Source organism: Amblyomma maculatum, chromosome 1 (assembly GCF_055883805.1).
Source record: "Amblyomma maculatum isolate TAMU_Amacu chromosome 1, ASM5588380v1, whole genome shotgun sequence".
Classification (NCBI taxonomy): Eukaryota; Metazoa; Arthropoda; class Arachnida; order Ixodida; family Ixodidae; genus Amblyomma; species Amblyomma maculatum.
The window spans coordinates 191374307-191396447 of record NC_139344.1 but is presented as its reverse complement, the minus strand read 5'-3'; the positions used below and the strand labels follow the sequence as shown (position 1 = coordinate 191396447).

The following is a 22141-nucleotide window of genomic DNA, read 5'->3' as shown; positions in this document are numbered from 1 at the left end:
TGTCAGGAGTGGCTTAATAGATTGCAACATGCCGGATGGCTTGAGCGCGGCCCAGGCAAAAAAATAACTATTGCTTTCCAATTGGAAATCATCAATTGGAATCAATTGGAAATTCCCTAATGTGTTTTCGGCACTTTTGAAGAATACCGATTGGAAAATACCAACTGAGCTATTCCAATTGGCCAACACCAAATGGTCAGCCCCAACAGGTAGGCACCAAATGGACCATTCCAACTGACAGACACCCATTGGTCAGCTACAATTGTCAGGCACCAGATGATCCTACAATGACAGGAAGCAATTGTCAGGTGGTCTGATCAATTTATTAAGAAAGATTATAGATATAGAGTCTTATCATGGCATCCAGCTCAGTCCCTGGCAGGTCCCGGCTTGCTCACAAGGCATCCAGGTCCCTGGCGAAATTCCTGCAATTATCATTCAACAGCCTTACTACAGTGAAACATCAATATACAGCAGTGGCCAGGAACAAGATATATAGAGCACACAAAGTAAACCAATATACACAGCACTGAAATTTACTGCAAGCTTAATTTCATGCATGAACATGTTTTATACCTGGCAGGTTCACGGATAAAGCTGTAGGGAGATCCAATCGGACCGCTAGTTGGTGATTCATAAGGATTTACAGCCCAATGAACAGCTTCCACAATATTGCCTCAATCCTCTAGTGCACTCTTCCTGTTTAATATTAGTACTGAACACGAAAATAAATTGCTTTATCCTCACACCTAAAAAAGGAAACAAGTTAAATAATTACTACTAGGGAACTACTTGTTTTTTGGGGAAAGCAGCGGACTATAACAACCAAATCCAAACAGTACATGAACTGATGTTACGATGCGAAGAAAAAAAAAATAAGCTAAACAGTTCAGAAGGCAGTATCATACAGGCCATACCTAAATTAAAATACGCTAATAACACGCGCTTTAATAATTTCAAGCACAGAAAAGGCAACCACTATCTGAAATTCTGTTTTCTTGTAGTGGGGCACAACCACTTTCAAGCTCGCGAGCTTGAGCGATTATCACATTGTACACGGCAGTTATGCATTAGGTGTTTGCGCTGCAGCTCAGACTGTCCCCACAGCCTGTAATAAGTAATATGAGAGTAGAGCGCGCCACTTGCGAAGACAAGCATGTTAAAAAAAAAAAAAAAAAAAAAAACACCTTAATTCTTTGAAGACAGTCTGTTCAACCAACGCCTTGGATTACCAAAAACAAGGAGGTTGGTTATAAGCTTCGCAAAATTGCAAGAGTGGAACACGGTAGCACCTTCTTTATGGCACTCGACATACACGCACGGACGCCACTGCGCCGACTACGCCTGGTTATCGGAGTAACGAATTCCTTAACGCTCTCGTGTTAAAATGTGTCAGTAGATTCACTCCTATGTCACGCATACATATTCATATAATCTCCGCTGTGCAGATTTTTACGAAACGCGATCGCTGTACTCACTTCCAAATGCGGTCGCTTTCGCCGGGGTCGTCCGTCTTGATGTGTTATTGCCATGAACCACTGTTGCGTCAAAGGTGACAATCCTTTGACACTAGGAATTGGCACAACTGCGCAATCGATGACCTTGCAGCGCACACAGGTTGGTGAAGGTATCCGAGCATACTGCGCGCACTCGCACACACAAGGAAAAAAACTGCTGCCGCGAGCCGAGCCGCGGAAGGCACCAAGCGCGGAAAGATAGTAACCGCACCAAAGCTGGAGTTTGCTCCGCGACGCCAGCGCTCGGTTTCCAGCGGAGCGGAACTACAAAACCTACGCGCACCCGCGCAGCGCGCGGCTGTCTGCGGAGTCTGCGCAGCCCGCTCGCTCGGGAGCGCGTGCTACAGGCATAATGAGATTCTTGTTGAGGGGGGAAGAGAAGGGGGGGATTACACAACCCTATAACTGTCTCCTGTACTTGCAGGGATACACCGCAACGGGGCCGAGTAGAGGGGAAGGGGGAATGAAAGAGGGGAGAGGAAGGGGGAGAGAAAGCGTTGTCGTTGGTAGTCAATGTCGAGGATCCCTGGAGAAAAAATGCCAAACATGGAAGAGCAAACACTCGTACAACAAGGATTGGTGGATTTTGAAGCGGGGACGTGCCGCGCAAAGGAGAAAGCCTTCATGACATATGTAGAGATAATTGTGAAATTTAAAGGGATAAAAAAAAAAAAAAAAAAAGAAAATCTGATAGGGAGATTTGGAATGTCATGGATGCTTATGCGAGCAATTGGATGCGCGCGGGGGAGGAGTGGGGCCTTGCAGAAGGGGCAAAGAGCCTTGTGGGTTAATATAGGAGGATATAAGATAATAATAATAAGAAAATAGTAAAAAAAAAAAAAAAGTAGTCTGAGAGGATTATTTGAAATGGAAGAGATAGGATGGGAAGGAAGGGCCTTTGCAGAAGGTGCATGGGACCTTATGGAATATATAAATTAAGAATTGATAATACTAAACAGACAAAAAAAAAAAAAGAACAGAGAAAAAAAAAAAATAGTCTGAGGGGATTATTTGAAATGGAGGAGATAGGGCCTTTGCAGAAGGTGCATGGGACCTTATGGGATATATAACGGAAGAATTGATGATGATAAACACACACACAGAAAAAAAAAAAAAAAAAAAGGATGGAAAAAAAAAAAAAAAGGATTCTGTGGGCATTACATAAGTTGCTAGAGATAAAAGTTAGACGATTTGCGGGCAGTTGGTTGCGCGCAGGAGTGAGAGAAGGTCCTTGTGCAAGAAGGGTCTTATAGGACTTAAATAAAAAGGAAAAAAAAAACACAAACAGATTAATAATAAAAAAAAAAAAATGGAACTGGTGCTATGCGGGGAATAGCGCGGGAGTGGGACACTGAATTGGTGAGAGTTTCTGGCAATAATTTGCGCACTAGGGGAAGATGGAAAGTGTTCACAGTTTTGCACTTAGTCCACTGTCCCGTAGGAATAACAGGAGCACTTTGAGGGCACTTTGCACTTTGTGGGGAGGGCCAGACGGGTGAAGGATCTCACATGTGTTGGCACAGGGAAGTCCAAGATTTCGGTAACCTTCCCGAAGGAGGTGTCGCGGTTGCGAGTACGCAGGGCACATACACAGAACGTGTTCGAGTGTTTCTGCGTCACCGCACGACGCACACAGGGGAGACATTCCTCGTAGTCGGCTAGCGCGCACACCGGTCCAAACACATCCGATGCGGAGGCGCAACAGCAGAACATAGTCTCTCCGGGCGAAGAGGCGAGTATTGACTGCACGGAAGGGGTGGCCGCTGGCGATGCGAGGGTCAGGGTGGTGAGAAATGGTGTGTCGCGCGATTGCAAGACGAGCACAGTCATACGTGGTGTTGTCCGCGCACATGGGAACGGACGGGTGGTGGGCTGATCGAGCGAGCTCATCAGCAAGTTCGTTGCCCCCTATCCCACAGTGCGATGGGATCCATTGTAGGACTGTATCGCAGCCGGATTCAGCGAGGCGTTGGAAATTGCGTGCGCACACTTGCAGTAGGCGAGGTCCTTTGCTAGGCTGCGCAAGGGCCTGAAGCGCTGCCCTCGAATCGGTGAGAATGGCAGCATTTTTAATTTCAGGGCTTTCCAGGAGCAGGGTGGCTGCCAGATTGAGTGCAGCTATCTCAGCTGTTTGTGACGAGGAAGGGAAGTGTAGCCTGCATAATTTAGAGGTGTCCAAGTCGGGAATCACACATGCGGCAGCTGCGGATTTTTCTTGCTGACGGACTGACCCATCAGTAAAGATGAGAGTCCGGTGACGAAAATCCGTGTGAATTTTGTATGCGGCCTCTTGCTGAAGGGCGCATACGGGCGTGCTTCGTTTGCTCTTCACACCTGGGAGACCCTGATAGATGCGGGGCGGACAGATTTCATGTGGGGGTTGTGGAGCAGCAAGGGGCGGTGGAGGGGGGCCCAGTATCTCACGGAAGAGGCACATGACACGACCGATGCGTGTGGTGGGTTTGGCTGAAATTCTGCGAAGAAGTTCAGAGCCATCTTGTGCTCGGTGAAGCCGCTCGATGTGGTTGAGGGCAGTTTTGAGTGCTCTTAGTGAGAGGGGGATGGTGCGGGTTTCTGCATAGGTCGCTGCCACCTGAGATCCGTTGGGGAGACCATATATGTGTCGTATGGCGTTCCTATGGCATGTGTCCAGTCTTTTCCATTGGAGAGGGCTGAGGCTGAGCAGGGGAAGGGCATACAATGCTCTGGCTGAGGCGATCGCTTCATGTATTCTTGCACAGAGCGGGGGAGAGGCTCCTTCACCTTTGGCAAGGAGACGAAGCGCTAGTTTACCTATGCGCTTGGTGTCTGCGCACACTTTATCCACCGCAGGGCGCCAGGTGATGCGGGCATCAATTTTGAGGCCGAGGTAAACAACCGTTGTGCGCCAAGGCAGGGGGGTTCCGTCCAGGCGAAGAGGGCGTGTTTTGTTGCGGGCTGCAGCACCACGGGGATGGTAGAGCAGGGCTTCAGTTTTTTCGGCCGACACTGCGAGGCCGACACTGCGAATAAACGCGGTGACAGCATCGAGCGCACGCTGAAGGTCGCGAAGCGATGAGGCGTTGCTGCGGGTTGTTGATGATGCGAACAGGGCAACATCGTCCGCGTACACACACACGCGCACAAACTCGCGCACAGCACGGGGGAGACACAAGGGTAGTTGAGCCAGCACGATGTTGAATAGGAAAGGGCTCAGCACACTTCCCTGAGGGACACCGCATGGCACTGGATGGGGGGCACTACAGGTGTTGCCCACCTTCACGGAGAGTGTTCGCTCGCTGAGGAACGCACTGACGAAGTTCAGGAGGCGGCCGGTGGCACCAATGTTTTTTAGCGCGTCGATCACTGCCCAGTGAGGAAGACAATCGAAGGCGCTTCTGATGTCGAGCAGGATGAGGTATCCCACTTGGCTGGTGTTGCGGGCATTTTCAAGGGTGCTGACAACATCCGCAATGCAGTCAGCAGTTGCTCGTAAGGGGCGAAAACCACTCTGCTGAGGCGCCAAGCACCCGCTTTCCGTAGCAAGCCACTCCAGTCTGCGGAGTGACATGTGCTCCATGATTTTCCCCGCAGATGACGTGAGGGAAATGGGGCGATATGAAGAAAGGGAGCACTGAGGCTTGCCTCTCTTTAAAATGGGCACAATGATTGCACAACGCCAGCTCTCCGGAACCAGACCGGTTTCAAAGATGTGTATGTTGCTAGTAGGAGGGCTTGCTGCTCATCGTTCAGGTTGCGCAACATTTGGTACGTGATGCCGTCTCCTCCAGGGGCCGATTTGCGCTTTCGAGAGAGGATCGACAACCGGAGTTCATGGGGGGTGAAGGGCGAATCGCACAAGGCACGAATTTGCTCTGAATGTTGGAGAGCAGGGCGCGTAGCAGTGTGGCTTGCTGGGAGAGGAGGAGGGGCAGCAGGTGCGAAGCGCTCAGCAAGCTGCTCAACCAACTGTTCTGTTGATATACTCAGGTGAATGGCCACCGCGAGGACAGGGCAGGTGGGGAGGCGTGGCCACAGAAGTGCGCGCGCAATGCGCCATGCCCGCGCTTGATTGCGGGGTTTGTCCAGAGTGGTACACAAGCTGGCCCAGCTTTGCCTGCGACGGCGTTTAGCGTGTCGCCGGCAGACAGCGTCTATTCTGTTGTAAACTGTCCATCTTACGGGAGGTCTGGAGCGAATAGCGCGTCTCTGGGCGAGTCTCCGAGAGGCCCGAAGGTTGAGCAGCTTAATGTCAGGAACGGGAGCGCCGATTGGTACAGTGCAAACAGTTGTTGATTGTTTGGCACACTCCGCGATGTGCTGCAGAAAGCTGACTCCCTCTGGGGGCTCGGAGCATAGTTCGCGGAATTTTGCCCACCTGACAACGGGGTAATTGCGGGTGCGCGGGCGAGAGCGCGACGGGCAGATTGAGATCGGAAAGTGGTCTGACCCGTGTGTGTCAGGTGCGCGTCGCCACTCATAGTCAGGCGCACATGACTGTGAGGCGAAGGCTACATCAATTGCCGTTAGCGCGCCACTGGAGTTGGCAAAGGTGGGGAGGCCTTCATTAATGCAGAGAAGTCCAGCGGCTAAGGAGACGGTGAGAAGATCTTTTCCGCGGCGGTCACAGCGCTGCGAGCCCCACACTGTGTGGTGCGCGTTAAAGTCTCCGCACACAATCACGTCACGTGCGAGGCGTCGCAGCAATGGGGTTAGAGATGAAGGGTCCCAGGCGACAGATGGACGCACATAAACATTCACTACAGAAGTGTCAGTGCCGCGGATGCGGATGGTAGCGGCAACACACTCACAAGCAGCATTCACCAGATCACTTGTGTCGTGAATTACATGAGCGGTGTCAGCGCGGACATAAAGCACAGCACGAGGGCGACCAGGAGGGTGTGTCGTATTACGACATGGATGTTCTATACATGCACTGGCACCACAGTCCGAGGGGCTGCTGTACCCAATGAAGTCAGGTAGGCGGGTGTCCTCAGCATAGGCATATGCTTCCTGGAAGGCTAGAACATCGAAAGGGTGGTTTGGAAGATGTTCTGCCAGTTCGGCTTGGCGGCGGCGCAGGGAATTGCAGTTCCATTCCAAAATACGCGGCCGATGTACCGGGAAGCGATTATCCATGATTGGTTATGGCATATTGAGCAGCAAGCGCCGCAGCACAGAGCTGACGCGCTGGAGAATCGGGTGGGAGATGCTCCATGAGGGCCTTTACAGCCGTGGACAGGGCGGTGATGACTGCATCGCGAGGGTCTGGGCGCGAGGTCAGTGTTTGGCTGCGGGTAGCTGCACTGTACGAGCGGGTTGAGCCGTCGTTTTGAGTTTGGTTGCGCTCTGAGGCGGAGGGATCTGATGCGGTGCTGGGGGGGGGGAATCGCTGGTCTTGTTTTTCTGTCGGATTTGCGACAGCGCGGCACGGCGTGTTAGGGGTTGCTGTGAGGCGCGCAGAGTAGTTGCAACCTGACGCTCTTCCTGCCAGCGAGGACAACGGGGCTCGGTGGCTGCGTGCGGTCCCCCACAGTTGATACAGCGAGCTCTCTCTGCGTCGCAGGATTGTGTGTCATGCGATGCCCCACAGCGCAAACATCGTCCATCACGCGTGCAGGCGGCGGTGGCGTGGCCAAGCGTGCCGCACTTAAGGCATTGTACAGGGCGTGGCCTGCATGGGCGGACTGGTCTGCGGAGCTTGAAGAGAGCGACCTCATCGGGAGGGGTGAGACCAGCGAACCTGATGAGCACTGTTTTTCCTCTCCTAGAGCAGCCTAAGACGGGAGCTCGACTTTCAATCCCCGCGGCGATCTCGTCATCGGTGAAGTCGCCCGAAACTCCAAAGAGGAGGCTAGCGCAGGAATTTGTGTTCGCCTCTTTTCCTCTAACTGCGACGCCGCAGATGGCCTCGATAGCGAGGAGGGGAGCTAGATCGGCATTCGGGCGCACATCAATGGCCACCACATTGCGTCTGTGGTTAACACGGACGGCTTTGACATCCTTATGTTTACACAGCTCAGCGGCAATTTTGTCCCTAGGGTGGGCAAGAAAATTGTTCTTTTTGCCTACTGGGCGATACAGGACAGTGTCAAAGGCATGCTTTCGCTCAGGCACAAGTGTCCCAGATTGGGAAAAGCGAGCGGCAGGGCCCACCTTTTTTGTTGCTGCCTCGGACCGCGTGTTGTTGTTTCGGCTAGCAGACGACGCAGAGCCGCGAGGAAGATCTCTCTGGGGGGAGAGAGGCCGAAAGCGAGGGCGGCGGCGCTTGGGCTGCGGGGGCTGCCTGCCGGTGTGCTGCTGCCGGTGAGCTGACGCGCCGCTGGTGCCGCCATCTCTCGGTTGTGGAAGGAGGTGTGCTCGCTCGGCGGGTGGCGATGGCGAGCGGCGCCGAGCGCTTCCGCTGGTCTGGGTCCTTGGGCGGGCATCAACAGAAGGGCTTTGGGCAGCTGAGGATTGCCTTTGTGCAGGAGACCAGTCTGTCCGGTCCAGGCAGCTCTCCTCTGTGAAGGCGTCCTGTGGATCCGAAAGCGGGAGGTCAGTGCCCTCAGCGCGGGCAGTTTGGAGTTGCGCCATTTCGGCAACATCCCCAGTGGCCAGATGTGGGTCACGTGCGCCCTCCTCAGCGCGGGAAGTTTGAAGCTGCGCCACGTGGGCTACATCCTCGGCGCCCTCCTCGGCGCGGGAAGTCTGAAGCTGCGCGGCGTCGGCTGCTTCGCCAGTCGTCAGGGATGCGTCAGGTGCGTGCTCCTCAGCGCGGGCACTCTGAAGCTCCGCCACGTGGGCTACATCCTCGGCGCCCTCCTCGGCGCGGGAAGCTTGAAGCCGCGCCGCGTCGGCTGCTTCGCCAGTCGTCAGAGATGCGACAGGTGCGTCCTCCTCAGCGCGGGCACTCTGAAGCTCCGCCACGTGGGCTGCATCGCCGGCGCCCTCCTCGGCGCGGGAAGCTTGAAGCCGCGACGCGTCGGCTGCTTCGCCAGTCGTCAGGGATGCGTCAGGTGCGTCCGCTTCAGCTGCGGAATCGTGGGCTGCTGTAATCGGTGTTGACACCCAGGAGGCATCGAAGCGTCGGAGTGTTGGCGGCTCAGGGGTTTGCACAAACGTGTGCTCCTCCAGATCCTCGAGCAGGACAGGACTTGAGGGGCGCTGCGGCGGGGTACGAAACCCCTCCGAGGGTGGAGCCCGTTCGGTGGCATCCACAAACTTTTTCGCTTCTTCCTGGGCTTCCAGGATCTTAGAGGCCTCCTCACATAGCTTGCGGAGCATGCGGGAGCAGTCATAACTGCCCGCACGGCGGTGGCGGCCGAAGAGTCGGGCGCGGATGGCGGCAGGGTGAATTTCGCCCTCCATGGTTTCGTCTCGTGAAGACGGTTTTTCTTCTTAAGACGGATTAAAAAATAAAAAAGAAAGCCCCATGGTGGGGCAGGAATTAGGGGGACTAGGAAGGGAAAGGTGTGGAGGGGATAAGAAATAGCTAGAATGAATAAAAATAATAATAATAGCAGGAGCGATAGAAACACGGTGCTGACAGTCGAGTCTCAATCCAATCTCCTCCGTGCTACAGGCAGCCGCGCGTGCAAGCGGAGCGGGAGAAGGAGAGTGAGGACGAGGGGGGGATGGTCGTGCGTCTGTGCGTGCAAAGCCGGCGCTCTTTGCCAGTGGTGTTTCTTATTTTTGCTTTTTTCTGTGCCCCGGCTGACATAGAGGCTGGCTGGAGGCACGCTTTTTATCGGTGCTTTCGAAAGTGAGAAATTATGATTAATTGATCGCCGCGGACATTGTTTTCAAAGAGCGCTTGTTGGCAGGCTCAGACTAAAAAAAAAAAAAAAAAAAAAAAAAAAAAAAAAAAAAAAAAACACATGAACGCGAATTCGGTACTCGAAGGCAGAGGCAAGCGACAGGTATTTTGAAGGACTTGAGGCGGCACCTCTTGATGTCTCTTCCATGTTGTTCAGAGAATGAAGGGTCAAGCCTTCTCGTTGAGAATTGATACGCGTGTACACAGCGACGAGTGCTCCGGGCGCTGGTTGGGGAGCTTCCTTTCCATTTGTGACTGCTCACTTGAAAGGGGCCTATTCAACTCTTTGGGGACAGACGTTTTAGGCGATGCGAACTAGGGATTGCACAGCTATGCTGTGCAATCCCTAGTTCAGTTATTTCCTCTAGCGAATGCGCAGTTTTGAGCTCCCAAAGCAGGATCGCGTATGAGGATAGAACGATTAACGTATGTGTTTTCCCTTTATAAGCGCCGAGTGATGGCATTAATGACATATATCTGTTTCTTGAGGCCGACTTGGTTCTGCGATGGCTGCTGCGGCACCGCCAGTTACAAACAGAGGTGCGAGATACGAGCGGTACGAGATACCTAAAAAAAAAAAAAACGACAACCATCGTTTCAATACGAAAGAGAGAAGAGCGAAAAACACTTTCACGAGTTTTGCGAAAAAGCGCGCCGTCACTTTTTCATTCCAGTTTTTTTTTTCTTGCCTCCTTTGTTGGAGCGCGACGGCAGCCAGAATGCGGCCGGAGGAGGAGAGAAACAACCGAGTGCGCGCGGGCAAACACGTGCTGGAGAGCAGCGCGGAGCAGACGACAGCATGCTTTTAAAGGCCGCTGTACGGTTGCTTTTTTGACCCGCTCCGCACGCATGCGGCCCGCACGTTTTCTGCCTCAAGCGGACGTGGTGCGGAAAGGGTGTTGTACGATCGTTTTGCTGACTGCTGGTCAGCCGGACGGTTCCAGCGTCCCGATTGGCGCGTTCGGGCGTCGCCTTCCGTCCAATACCATCATACTCCAACTGCTGCGTGACCACCGCGGAGCTCTTTCGCGTCTTCATCTCTTTCTCTATGCCTTCCTGTCTAGCGTGCTGCATCTCGGCTGTGTCGGAATCGCCATGGCGTGGTTTCTGTCGAGGCTTTTGGTGTGGTCGATGGCTCTCGTCAGCTACCACATGAGTAGCAGTTCAGCAGAGCGCCTGACTACCTACATGGCCGCCAGTAGCGATTAGTTGGTCAGTTCATCGCCGCCGACGTAATCCACCAGCAGCAACGTAAAAGGCGTAAGCCTACAAAACGTCTTTTGAGAGATCGGCGTCGACTCGGCGAGTATTTTACGTTGGTGCGGGACATGAGGAGCGGAGACGGCACAGACTTCTTCCAGTACTTCCGCATGTCTGTGGAAAGGTAAGTAGTACATGTTCATATCATCCTTGCCTGTATTTCGTGAATTTCTTAGCGCAGTACGCCGGAGCAGGTAGTGTGCTCGCGTCAGGGATGCATGAGATGGGAAGTGCGTTTTCATCCGTCAGAGCATAGAGCGTGTGAAAACTTTATTACTAAGTTTGTTTTACTCATAACTATGAAAGAGACTGGGAATGCAAACGCGGTTACATTTGTGCATTATTAACCTCAACGAAGCGAACCAAAGGCGCGGAAGTGCTCGTCAATGAAAAAAATAAAGTATGGACATCAATTTCTTGCCTAGTTGGTTCTATTATTATTGTTTTTTTGTGTGTTTTTTTGCCTCAGCTTCGCGGTAATTACCTAGGCTCACCCGATATGAAGGAGTACGGCCAACATCACGTTCATGAATTTCTCAGTCAGTAAAAAGCATGAACTAATTTTAATTTTACCCGTGGCCGCTGTAGCATATCGCCCTTGTTACTCGGCATACATGCATCTGCCGTGTTTTTTTTGCGTACAGGAAACGTGGGGTTGTCTAACTCATTTTATTCAATAGACAAGTGTTTCATTATGCTGTTGTTATTGTGCAGGTTTGACAGTCTCCTAGAGTTAGTTAGACCTCTGATTGAGCCACTCAAAGCCTCAGTGGTCAGTTTGTCAGCTGGGGAGAAGCTGGCATTCACATTAAGGTAAGCGGTTTTTTTTTTTTTTTTTTTTTTAAATCCAGTGATGTGTAAGTAGCATATACCATGTGCAGATGTATGCAATGCTGTCATCTGTTTAAGGTGCATCCACATTTTAAGCTCTTTAGTTATTGCACCGCATGTATGAAAAAAAAATGTATTGTTTACTTGTAATTCACAGTGCACAGTGCCTCATGGGCTTTCTTGTTCTACTTGTGTGCATAGTCACAGCTGTACTAGTAAGCTTTTTAAGTGCTTATGGTTAGCTCCTGCATGTAATCATCCTTTCAGCATTTCAACATCTGCTCAGTCAAGAAGGCAATAATGTCATTTTGGATTATACTAACTTTTTATTGTGGCTGTAAACATTCCTTTACATTTGTGGTCAATTCTATATTGTCAAGTATTGCCATGTCTAGTACACCATGTGCTTTTCGTGAGATCTCCCAGTTTGTTTCTTGATTGCACATACCTTATTTTACAAACAATGCAAGACATCCATCGACCAGTGCTAAGTAGAAATGTGAAAATATGTTAGAATATTGTGAATATTTGCTTCACTGTTTAGCTTGCTGTCAGTATTTTGTAGTCAAGCGGTTCCAAAGCTGCTGAAGAGGAAATGCTGAACGCTGACAAAATTTCGCAGCAGAATAATGCTGCAGCAATTACAGTAATCAGCAAACACAGAAAAGTAGTCAGCTCTCCTGATTTATCTTATTATCTTAGGCTAAAAAAAAGGTATAAAAATTTCAGGCCACCATATCATGCTGAACTAATATTTAAGCATACTTCTAGCAGAATGTTGACCATGGCCTATTGACACAAAGGGCTCCCAGCTGCAAAAAAAACACGTAGACTTGCTTGAATTTTGATTTAGGTGTGATGATCCTAAGTAAATTACATCTCCATAGCTTGATTGCATGCCTTGAATGTCAGGGTCTATTAATGACTTTTTTTGCAAACATACTGCAATTTTTTATGCATGGCTCGTCCAACATCGAATATGTAGATACTGAATACAAGGAAAACAAAAGGCCATATATTTACATAGCATGTAAAGGGACTGTGTAAATCTAAAAAACAGTCCGATAATAAAATATCTCATTACAGTGCATTGCAAATTTGCGTTGTCGTAAGGGAGCAACAGGTCTTGATACTGTTATTTCAATTTAAGGTGGTGGAAAACTAATATTTATGGATTTTGAGTCCTCTGTTGGGGCTTACATGCATCCAGCACATTTACGTTACTTCCTTTTATAAGGTTTCACACTCAAATGTCCATACATTAATTTCCTTTGGATCCTCGTTGATCAGATATTTAGATGCCCAACCATATAGTGAGAATCTGCACTTTTATATTTACCAAGTGTAAAGCTGTATACATTTTGCTGGCTTTTTACAAGGCACATGATTCCATTTCTCGTGTATTAATATTGGCAGAGCATATCACATATACTGGGCCTAGCTCACATTCTCAAGCTTATGGATGGGTGAGATAATGTTAGTATTTGCATCAACCAAGCATTCAGTGAAGAACTGAATACATGTCATAATCTTTTGACTTCTATAATCTGAGTCGTTTGGGATGTTTAAACCCTACAAACCGAAACCAAACAGTACAAGTGAACAAGAGCTCAGTGGCCTGGCTCGGTACTGAGGAAACTCATTGCCAAAGTGCCTCTGACTTCAGGCATTGCAGCAAGTGTGTTCCGAGATTTGTTTGCATGTTCCCTTGTTTAGTTAACAGAAACATTAGTGGTGTGAATGCCAGTGGCACTGCACTTTGTGTTCAAAGTAGGCACAACCTATACGAAAGAAAAATACCACTGCCAAGCCTTGCATAGTCTCATTCTTCGACTACTGCTCCTTGCCCTCAAGGACTTTTATGACATCAGATCAGCTCTGAGATATGAAGCAAAGGGGGCAGGTGTAGTAAGACTCCGACTACGCCGATTCTTTTATTACAGCTAATGATTGGTTGCAGATGTAGTGATCTGCTGACTAATAGAATAATAATTCCAAAATTCTTCGTGCTTGTACTAAGTACTTCATTCTTAATCAAAGAGTGGTTCCATGCCTATGTATTGCCTGTTTGAGATTGTGCTTGTATTTCATGCTTTTCAACAATATGAACTAGTATCTCACCACCATATCAGCTCGGTGATGGACACTTACTCCTGAACTCAAGGATTTGTATTTGATCCAGGCTGTGGTGCCTACTTTTCAATTGAGGCAAAAAGCAAGGCGCCTGTGTACATTGCAATGTTAGCGCACTTCAACGAGCCCCAGGTAGTCAAAATTTTCGGACCCTCCTAACCTAACAGCATCCCTCATAACCTTGGTTCACTTTGCAACGTTAAAGCCGTAAACCAAATTATAAACTGCTTCACTGAATGACATCTGTGCCTAAAAGTTTGTTCCATGTACAAATAGTGCTTTGCATTGGTCCTACTCACTGGGTTTCCTATTTTTGCAGGTACCTGGCACACGGTTCCACGTTGAGGATAATAGCAAAGTCGTACAGGATCTCCGACTCTATAACAGGCCGTATTGTGAGGCAAACATGCATTGCCTTGCGGCAAGTTCTTCAGCCCTTGTATCTCCCAGAGCCAACCACAGCTGACTAGAGACGAATAGCTTTTGAATTTGAAGACCTTTGTAATTTTCCAAATTGTATTGGGGCAATTGATGGGAAGCACATTAAGATAGAGGCGCCTGCTAACTCTGGAACAATGTTCCACAACTACATGGGTGGCTTCAGCACAGTTCTACTTGCTGTGTGTGATGCCAGATATCGATTCATTAAAGTAGGCATTGGGGAATGCGGTTCTCGTGGGGATGCTGGCCTCTTCAACAGCTGTGAACTGGGGAAGGAATTCAGAGCGGGCTCTTGGCCCATACCAGAACCAAGACTGCTCCCAGGCACCTCTGTAGAACTTCCTTATGTCATAGTTGGGGATGAGGCCTTCCCACTGTCTTCAAATCTCATGAGACCCTTCCCAGGAGCAAGCCTGAACTCAGAAAGGAGGATTTTTAACTATAGGCTATGTCGAGCAAGGCGTATCGTAGAGAATGCCTTTGGTATTTTGGCTAACCAGTGGAGGATCCTTCGTCAGGAAATCAGGGCCTCTACAAAAACGGTGGATACAATAGTATGGGCCACTGTGCTTTTGCATAACTACCTGAGGACACTTGATGATGAAGAGGACACCATTTTTCAGTATTGTTCCCCAGCAGATGTTGACAGGGTGGGAGAGGATGGGCGAGTAATTGATGGTGAATGGAGAGCTGATGAGCGCACAGGTCCTGTCTTTACACCTGTTCGCAGGTGCAGCAGCAACAGCTATGGAGCTCAGGCAAAGGCAGTGCGAGAAAAGCTCGTGCGGTACTTTCTCTCTCAAGCTGGACGTGTGTCGTGGCAGGACAAAGTACTTGATGCTGGCATTGTACTTCCAAAATAGCAAGTTACATTTACCTTGAACGTGAACATGGTGTAGCCATTGTCGAATTCCGGCCTACATTTTATTCAATAGGCATTTTCAGGTTTGCTCGGTTAGCTCACGTTAAAGCTAGACAAAAGAATTGAGACCTGGCCCACAGCTTGCACTGCTGTGAGTGGTTTCCTGAAACTGGTTCATGTGCTGCATTTAGGAATTCAAGCAATTTCCGGTTTGCAGTGGCAGCACAGCGGTAGGACGCGACATGTGTTGACCATTTGTATTACGGGGTGAAAATCTCTTGAATGCCTAACAGTGCTGCTGTTCTGCTGCTGCTGCCAGGTTCTGGTCTGCATCTGGTTCAGCGGGCCCTCTCATAGCGGTCCGTTTGATCCAGGCCAGCTGGTGACTTTTCATGTATTGGCATGGCACCACAGCTCGCACTGCATTGTGAGTGGCTTCCTGCAACTGGTCCGTGTGCTGCATTTAGGAATTCAAGCAATTTCCGGCTTGCAGTGGCAGCCCAGCGCTAGGACGCGACATGTGTTGACCATTTGTATGCTGGGTGAAAATCTCTTGAATGCCTAACAGTGCTGCTGTTCTGCTGCCGCTGCCAGGTTCTGGTCTGCATCTGGTTCAGCGGGCCCTCTCATAGCGGTCTGTTTGATCCATGCCCAGACCAGCCAGTGACGTTTTATGTACTGGCTTCGCTTCAGAGCTCTCACTGTGCTGCGCTCGTGTAAATGTGTGGTCTTTGCCATTTATAGCAGCTTCTTCATTTATTTTTCTTTCATTCCTTTGCCTGTTCGTGCTTGTGGTTTTCTGTTTTTGTTCTATGTTTCTTTTCAGATGACTTCAGACTTGTCCAAAAGGCAGCTGTGAAGTTTACAGGGGCGTTGCAAGCCTGCAGTGCAGTCATGTGCTTATCCTAACCGGATATATATATATATATATATATATATCCGGTTAGTGAACATATATACCCAAGCAAGTGGAGGGGAGCCGTCGATGTAGCTTAGTTGGAAGAGCACTGAACGCTACATTCGGAGGTCGTGGGTTCGACTCCCACCATCGGCACGTTGTTTTTCCTTCCGCTTTGCATTTAATGCTCTTTATTCCAGTAATCAACACACGACAACATTCCCGTAAATGTCAACAGTATGAATAATATTTAAAAAAAATGTTTGCCTTGCACTCTGAGACTGTTCGCTCCTTTAAATGCTATATATATATGGTGATGAAGGAAGTTGTCAAGCAAATCGAGGACTGATATAGGTATATCTATATATATATAATATTGCATGCAAGCTAGACCATAAGCATTCATACAGCATATGTACACACATATACCGATTGTTATGTGGCGGTATATATAGTTACTGGCAAATAAGGAAATTATGTGCAGTTCACTACACACTGCGTGCTTCCTGCAGTATGTTCTAGCTGCTGACCCAAATTTGCTCCACGGGGCTCTTTGTGCTGCTGTATTAAAATGCTGGTGCGATTTACTGCCAGTCGAGAAGCATATATCTTTTATCACTTCCCACAGATAACAATATTAAATAAAACATCTCGTGTAATGTGTCTAACAGAAGCTAGAATGTTCTCTTAATGTTAACTAATGTACTTCAAAAAGAAGGTCTTAAAAATACTGTCATGTACCCCCCCCCCCCTCTCTCTCTCACCATCTAGCCTATTAATTTTTATTTTTCTCCAGATAGCCCCCTTCTTACCCCAGATGGCTTCAATGCAAAGTCGCGCAGAACAGCTGGAGAGTTGTCCAGCGGAAGCGCGTTTTCTCCTCGGCGTGAAAAGGGCAGGGGATGAAAAAACCTTGTGGTGACATGTTCAGCCTATCACATACAGAAGTTGTGCTCAGTCGTCTATCAAAGAAATATTTTTTTTTAGGCATATAGATGCGTCTGTCTACATGCAGTTTCTTAAGGATGCTTCTGTATTTTGCCTCTTTTTATTGCAGTTTGCATACATTGCTTACTATTCTGTAGAGTTAGTCTTTCTTTATGCCAGCTTTTCATTTTGTGGTTTATTAGGACTTAAAAAATTAACTGCAGATTCGGTGCACAGTCCTATTCAAGTAGTAGTTTTCACCCGCGTCACCATTTCAAGATTGTGTGCACATCTAGAAGAAATAAACTGAATTCAATTTACCACAATAGAATAACTTGTACCAATAGTACCTGGAAAATGAATTTAAATGGCAGCCTTATTTCTGTGCTTACAGGCACCAATGGAAAGAATTTTTTTAGGCCATTGAGCACAGAGTGGAAGGAAGGTTTTTTTGCATTTGTTAAAATCAGTGCTCAAAGTGGAACTGGAAAGCGGAACTTGTTATCCACTTGAAGAAGTGAATAGATAACCTGCAGTAGCAACTAGATATGACTGAAAATTTTAATATTAAGGGCTTTGTAAACACTTTTCAGCAAATCTCATGCCTCAATCAGTCAACACCTGAAGGCTTTGTAGAAACATAGCGTCCAATCGGCCTCATAGGACCACCACTGTGTCATGACCGTTTCACTTGAAGGTGACCCCGAGAGGAAAGCTTAAATGCAATCAAGCCTTTAAATACGACAGAGTGGCCTAGGCTAGTGAAAGCAACTGAAAACTGTTTAGTTGTCTGTCCTAATTAAGTATAGAGGGGTTTTAGTCTGCCATACCTGCAGTGGCTTTTCATTTGCCGTATTCATCCTATTAGCAAAAACACATAGTCTGCAATTTTTACTTATCGCCTCAGGAACAAAGCATCAATTCTAAAGTTGTAAGTAGTCTAGAAATAGAGTTACGTGCAATGTTTGCATCAAGGTACGATTTACATAACTTTACTAACCTCCAACCAGAGCTATCATTTGAATAGCTGCTCATGCATATCTTTCACGCAGGGCACATGAAAAACATCATGGAGAGCATTTCAATCTCGGGACATGAAAGTGGAATTGCTGTTATGCAGAAGTTTTCGTTTTGTGCTTGTTCCCATTCAAGATCATGAAAAAAAAAGTGCAAAATAAATAGCACCGGGTGCACACATTTCTGTCAGCTTTTTTTTTTTTTTTTTTTTTTTTTTAAAGATAGTTTACTGCTTTTCTATTGATGCTAGTTTTTCTTGAAGCCAATGGTTGAAATGGTAATTGTATAGTCTTAATCATTAAAGGGTTCATAATGAATGCTGCATAATGAAACTCGAGCCAGGTAACCCTCAACAGCCACAGCTGGTGCGCCTAGCTAGTGGGCTAGCTATAGGCACACAAGCTTTTTTTGAAAGCTAGGACAACTGGTGTATAAAACACTCCAAGGCTCTCCTGTAGTTCTGTTAATGTCATGCCAGCTTCTGTTTTAAACACATTACACAATATGCTTTGATTTTGTTTCTGCAATTCTTGAATTAAAATAATGTGTTTAGTTGCACAGTAATTTCTCAGCAGAAAATAAAGCATTTACCCAACAACTAGTGCTTTCATAAAGCAGCACAAATGCCTTGTGGAACAAATATGCAGCAACAACAGGGGGCAAACTGCAGGTGATGTAAATATACCTTAATTGCAAGCCTTGGCAACTATCCAGCCTCTATTCCCACATAGGAATTGCTATACATATTGCTGAAATTCTGATGCTTTAGTTAGCTTGCACGTATCATAAATGAACTGCACCTAAGTAATCAGTCAGTTGGGAATAAGCTGTTTGCCCATGTGTGCTAGCTCTTCAGGTAGTGTCCTTGGGTCTGCCAATTTCCTTTTCACACCTCTGTTCCATATTGTACTTTTTGTCCTCCTCATGAAAAGGGGGGAGGGGGGGGGGGTGGACAAAGAGAGTTTGCACTTGTTCACACTTGAGGCTATTCACCTGTAGATCCCTCTCCATATCTTGCTACCTTTCCCGGCTGTATCTGGGCCAGTTCGGGCTAGACCATTGTTTTTGTTGCCCTTTCGTTTACATCTTGAACTTTCACAGCATCCTTCTTCAGCTGTCAATTCGAAAATACCTTTCTGTTGCTTTGTTTTTATTTCTGCTGGATATACGCATCTATATGCCTAAAAAAAAATATTTCTTTGATAGACGACTGAGCACAACTTCTGTATGTGATAGGCTGAACATGTCACCACATAAGGTTTTTTCATCCCCTGCCCTTTTCACGCCGAGGAGAAAACGCGCTTCCGCTGGACAACTCTCCAGCTGTTCTGCGCGACTTTGCATTGAAGCCATCTGGGGTAAGAAGGGGGCTATCTGGAGAAAAATAAAATTTAATAGGCTAGATGGTGAGAGAGAGAGGGGGGGGGGGGTACATGACAGTATTTTTAAGACCTTCTTTTTAAAGTACATTAGTTAACATTAAGAGAACATTCTAGCTTCTGTTAGACACATTACACGAGATGTTTTATTTAATATTGTTATCTGTGGGAAGTGATAAAAGATATATGCTTTTCGACTGGCAGTAAATCGCACCAGCATTTTAATACAGCAGCACAAAGAGCCCCGTGGAGCAAATTTGGGTCAGCAGCTAGAACATACTGCAGGAAGCACGCAGTGTGTAGTGAACTGCACATAATTTCCTTATTTGCCAGTAACTATATATACCGCCACATAACAATCGGTATATGTGTGTACATATGCTGTATGAATGCTTATGGTCTAGCTTGCATGCAATATTATATATATATAGATATACCTATATCAGTCCTCGATTTGCTTGACAACTTCCTTCATCACCATATATATATATAGCATTTAAAGGAGCGAACAGTCTCAGAGTGCAAGGCAAACTTTTTTTTTTAATATTATTCATACTGTTGACATTTACGGGAATGTTGTCGTGTGTTGATTACTGGAATAAAGAGCATTAAATGCAAAGCGGAAGGAAAAACAACGTGCCGATGGTGGGAGTCGAACCCACGACCTCCGAATGTCGCGTTCAGTGCTCTTCCAACTAAGCTACATCGACGGCTCCCCTCCACTTGCTTATGTATATATGTTCACTAACCGGATATATATATATATATATATATATCCGGTTAGGATAAGCACATGACTGCACTGCAGGCTGCAACGCCCCTGTAAACTTCACAGCTGCCTTTTGGACAAGTCTGAAGTCATCTGAAAAGAAACATAGAACAAAAACAGAAAACCACAAGCACAAACAGGCAAAGGAATGAAAGAAAAATAAATGAAGAAGCTGCTATAAATGGCAAAGACCACACATTTACACGAGCGCAGCACAGTGAGAGCTCTGAAGCGAAGCCAGTACATAAAACGTCACTGGCTGGTCTGGGCATGGATCAAACAGACCGCTATGAGAGGGCCCGCTGAACCAGATGCAGACCAGAACCTGGCAGCGGCAGCAGAACAGCAGCACTGTTAGGCATTCAAGAGATTTTCACCCAGCATACAAATGGTCAACACATGTCGCGTCCTAGCGCTGGGCTGCCACTGCAAGCCGGAAATTGCTTGAATTCCTAAATGCAGCACACGGACCAGTTGCAGGAAGCCACTCACAATGCAGTGCGAGCTGTGGTGCCATGCCAATACATGAAAAGTCACCAGCTGGCCTGGATCAAACGGACCGCTATGAGAGGGCCCGCTGAACCAGATGCAGACCAGAACCTGGCAGCAGCAGCAGAACAGCAGCACTGTTAGGCATTCAAGAGATTTTCACCCCGCATACAAATGGTCAACACATGTCGCGTCCTACCGCTGTGCTGCCACTGCAAACCGGAAATTGCTTGAATTCCTAAATGCAGCACATGAACCAGTTTCAGGAAACCACTCACAGCAGTGCAAGCTGTGGGTCAGGTCTCAATTCTTTTGTCTAGCTTTAACGTGAGTTAACCGAGCAAACCTGAAAATGCCTATTGAATAAAATGTAGGCCGGAATTCGACAATGGCTACACCATGTTCACGTTCAAGGTAAATGTAACTTGCTATTTTGGAAGTACAATGCCAGCATCAAGTACTTTGTCCTGCCATGACACACGTCCAGCTTGAGAGAGAAAGTACCGCACGAGCTTTTCTCGCACTGCCTTTGCCTGAGCTCCATAGCTGTTGCTGCTGCACCTGCGAACAGGTGTAAAGACAGGACCTGTGCGCTCATCAGCTCTCCATTCACCATCAATTACTCGCCCATCCTCTCCCACCCTGTCAACATCTGCTGGGGAACAATACTGAAAAATGGTGTCCTCTTCATCATCAAGTGTCCTCAGGTAGTTATGCAAAAGCACAGTGGCCCATACTATTGTATCCACCGTTTTTGTAGAGGCCCTGATTTCCTGACGAAGGATCCTCCACTGGTTAGCCAAAATACCAAAGGCATTCTCTACGATACGCCTTGCTCGACATAGCCTATAGTTAAAAATCCTCCTTTCTGAGTTCAGGCTTGCTCCTGGGAAGGGTCTCATGAGATTTGAAGACAGTGGGAAGGCCTCATCCCCAACTATGACATAAGGAAGTTCTACAGAGGTGCCTGGGAGCAGTCTTGGTTCTGGTATGGAGCAAGAGCCCGCTCTGAATTCCTTCCCCAGTTCACAGCTGTTGAAGAGGCCAGCATCCCCACGAGAACCGCATTCCCCAATGCCTACTTTAATGAATCGATATCTGGCATCACACACAGCAAGTAGAACTGTGCTGAAGCCACCCATGCAGTTGTGGAACATTGTTCCAGAGTTAGCAGGCGCCTCTATCTTAATGTGCTTCCCATCAATTGCCCCAATACAATTTGGAAAATTACAAAGGTCTTCAAATTCAAAAGCTATTCATCTCTAGTCAGCTGTGGTTGGCTCTGAGAGATACAAGGGCTGAAGAACTTGCCGCAAGGCAATGCATGTTTGCCTCACAATACGGCCTGTTATAGAGTCGGAGATCCTGTACGACTTTGCTATTATCCTCAACGTGGAACCGTGTGCCAGGTACCTGCAAAAATAGGAAACCCAGTGAGTAGGACCAATGCAAAGCACTATTTGTACATGGAACAAACTTTTAGGCACAGATGTCATTCAGTGAAGCAGTTTATAATTTGGTTTACGGGTTTAACGTTGCAAAGTGAACCAAGGTTATGAGGGATGCTGTTAGGTTAGGAGGGTCCGAAAATTTTGACTACCTGGGGCTCGTTAAAGTGCGCTAACATTGCAATGTACACAGGCGCCTTGCTTTTTGCCTCAATTGAAAAGTAGGCACCACAGCCTGGATCAAATACAAATCCTTGAGTTCAGGAGTAAGTGTCCATCACCGAACTGATATGGTGGTGAGATACTAGTTCATATTGTTGAAAAGCATGAAATGCAAGCACAATCTCAAACAGGCAATACATAGGCATGGAACCACTCTTTGATTAAGAATGA

The 22141-nt window shown here is 47.7% G+C and overlaps 2 protein-coding genes and 1 long non-coding RNA gene across 3 annotated transcripts in view; 2 read left to right on the top strand and 1 right to left on the bottom strand.

Annotated features, from left to right (window-relative positions):
• LOC146205237 (beta-alanine transporter-like) overlaps nt 1-22141 on the top strand; it is a 172059-nt gene that overhangs the window by 27178 nt on the left and 122740 nt on the right. The gene's annotated exons all lie outside the window — the stretch shown is intronic.
• LOC146205238 (uncharacterized) overlaps nt 1-22141 on the bottom strand; it is a 118548-nt gene that overhangs the window by 2412 nt on the left and 93995 nt on the right. The gene's annotated exons all lie outside the window — the stretch shown is intronic.
• LOC146205242 (organic cation transporter protein-like) overlaps nt 1-22141 on the top strand; it is an 81226-nt gene that overhangs the window by 48206 nt on the left and 10879 nt on the right. The gene's annotated exons all lie outside the window — the stretch shown is intronic.